This window comes from Odocoileus virginianus, unplaced genomic scaffold (genome assembly GCF_023699985.2).
Source record: "Odocoileus virginianus isolate 20LAN1187 ecotype Illinois unplaced genomic scaffold, Ovbor_1.2 Unplaced_Contig_30, whole genome shotgun sequence".
In the NCBI taxonomy this organism is placed as follows: domain Eukaryota; kingdom Metazoa; phylum Chordata; class Mammalia; order Artiodactyla; family Cervidae; genus Odocoileus; species Odocoileus virginianus.
Window position 1 is genome coordinate 280,645 of NW_027224347.1, and position 2,975 is coordinate 283,619.

The 2,975-nt window shown below is 40.5% G+C and overlaps 1 pseudogene; it reads right to left on the bottom strand.

The window, feature by feature from the left end:
- Positions 1 to 352: 352 nt before the first annotated feature.
- Positions 353 to 1,263, bottom strand: LOC110142037 (olfactory receptor 52J3-like; annotated as a pseudogene).
- Positions 1,264 to 2,975: the final 1,712 nt, after the last annotated feature.

The window sequence follows — 2,975 nt, forward strand, 5'->3', positions numbered from 1 at the left end:
AACAAAGTTTCTTGTTATATGTTTCCTTGTCTTTCCTCTGTTAAGCTGAGAGGGAAAACTGGGGGGGAAACAGTATTAAGGAACATTATGCTAGGAGAGGTCAGTTGCACATATTATCCACATTCAGAGTGAAGTCATGCAAACAGTTCTTACTTCCACAATAGGAATAAGTACTTGAACTTGAAATATTTTAAGGATAATTCAAAGTATAGAATCATGAATGAGCCAAAATCAAATCCCCAGCATGGAATTTGATAGCACTAAATGTAGACACACCATCTTTCTGGAAAGATTACACACAGGTTTTTTTTTTCTGGGTCAAAATGCTTCTTAATGAACATAGTAATAGTCCTTATATTTTAATAAAGGAATGGAGCACTTATTTTCATATCTGTTTGGTCCTCACACCATAAATATTGGGGTCAAGTGAGGGTGGGATAACCAAATAGAGCTTGGCAACAAGAATGTGAATATAGCAGGGTATGTTTTGCCCAAATTGGTGGGTGAGGAAGGAGAAGACTGAGGGAAGATAGAAAACACAGAGGACAGCAACATGGGAGCCGCATGTGCTTAGGGCTTTTAGCCACACATCTTGGGATGGCAGATAGAAAAGAGCACGGAACATGTAAATATAGGAGATGCCAACAAGGACTCGGTGCAGGAGAAAAAGACAGACCACAAAGAGCCCGTAATTACCATTGACATAAATGTTTCTACAGGACAGTTTTGCAATTCCCGTGTACTCACAGTAGGAATGAAATATTATTCCATGAACCTAGCGAAAGGGTAGGCAGTAGATGATCATGGGAAGTGTAAGCAGAACTAGACAAATTAAAGTGTACAAACTTATGCCCAGCAACATGCAGGATGTCAAGATGGTCATGTAGGGGAATGAAGCACAGATTACCACATAACGGTCAAAGGCCGTGGCCACCAGGACTTCAGCCCTCATGCCAGTGAAAGCATGGATCAAAACATCTGGGCCACACAATCTCCAAAATTAATCTCGTGAAGTTGATAGTCTCAGAAGATACCCAGCATACAGGGTACTGAGGTTTGTCAAAAGGGACTAAAAGTAGAACAAGGGCTCCCAGAGAGTCTGGTCCATATTGATGACCAGCAGAATTGTGACATTGCCCAGTAAAGCCTCTAGGTAAACAGAGCAGAAAGGTAGGAATATCCAGCCATAGACCTCTTCCAGACCTGGGATTCTTATGAGGAAAATGTGATTGGGTGAAAAATGCTCCTATTGTGACAAAACATCCTTCTAAATCACAGAGTAGGAAAAGTTGTTACTACTACTAGGAGGAAGAAAAAAAAATTTTAATAAGAATTGGTTATTAAAAAATGATTAACTTAGCACTTCAATATAATTTGAAATGAAAAATTTTGCTTTGGAAGGATTTTTTATTGTTTTATTTCAAATTCTAAATCAAGCCATAGTTTTTTAAATGGCCCAGTGTAGAGAACGTAATACTTACACAGATTTAGTCTTTTTTTTTTTTTTAACGTGTTAGGTTTATCATCCCTGAAGGAGGAAATGGCAACCTACTCCAGTATACTTGCCAGGAAATTTTACATAGCCAGAGCCTGGCAGACTATAGACACAAAAAATCAGACATGATTGAGCACACATGAAGGTTTATTATCAAGCCCATGACAAGCCTCTAAAACATAGAACATAGCATGAAGTATGGAATAATTTAGCAGTCCCCATTCAGTTCAGTTCAGTTCAGTTCAGTCGCTCAGTCATGTCCGACTCTTTGCAACCCCATGAATCGCAGCACGCCAGGCCTCCCTGTCCATCACAAACTCCCGGAGTTTACTCAAACTCATGTCCATTGAGTTGGTGATGCCATCCAGCCATCTCATCCTCTGTCGTCCCTTTCTCCTCCTGCCCCCAGTCCCTCCCAGCATTAATGTCTTTTCCAATGAGTCAACTCTTCGCATGAAGAGGCCAAAGTATTGGAGTTTCAGCTTCAGCATCAGTCCTTCCAATGAACACCCAAGACTTATCTCCTTCAGGATGGACTGGTTGGATCTCCTTGCAGTCCAAGGGATTCTCAAGAGTCTTCTCCAACACCATAGTCCAAAAGCATCAATTTTTTGGCTCTCAGCCTTCTTCACAGTCCAACTCTCACATCCATACATGACCACTGGAAAAACCATAGCCTTGACCAGACGGACCTTTGTTGGCAAAGTAATGTCTCTGCTTTTTAACATGCTATCTAGGTTGGTCATAACTTTCCTTCCAAGGAGTAAGTGTCTTTTAATTTCATGGCTGCAATCACCATCTGCAGTGATTTTGGAGCCCCCAAAATAAAGTCTGACACTGTTTCCACTGTCTCCCCATCTATTTCCCATGAGGTAATGGGACCAGATGCCATGATCTTAGTTTTCTGAATGTTGAGCTTTAAGCCAACTTTTTCACTCTCCTCTTTCACTTTCATCAAGAGGCTTTTTAGTTCCTCTTCACTTTCTGCCATAAGGGTGGTGTCATCTGCATATCTGAGGTTACTGATATTTCTCCCAGCAATCTTGATTCCAGCTTGTGCTTCTTCCAGCCCAGCGTTTCTCATGATGTACTCTGCATATAAGTTAAATAAGCAGGGTGACAATATACAGCCTTGATGTACTCCTTTTCCTATTTGAAACCAGTCTGTTGTTCTATGTCCAGTTCTAACTGTTGCTTCCTGACCTGCATATAGGTTTCTCAAGAGGCAGGTCAGGTGGTCTGGTATTCCCATCTCTTTCATTCCCCATACTTTTTATGAAATCCCTAGTTGAAGAGGGACACATGAAAAATCAAGGGTACACATATAAGAATACAGATACAACCCAAAATGAAATTGGCAAGTGAGAAAGTAAAACCACAGGCATGAGTGCACACAGCACTTCCATAATTAGAAAATGCAGAAATTCTCTAATGATTCATTCATCATTTATTAACATAGAGAAAATTCCAAAATCAAACC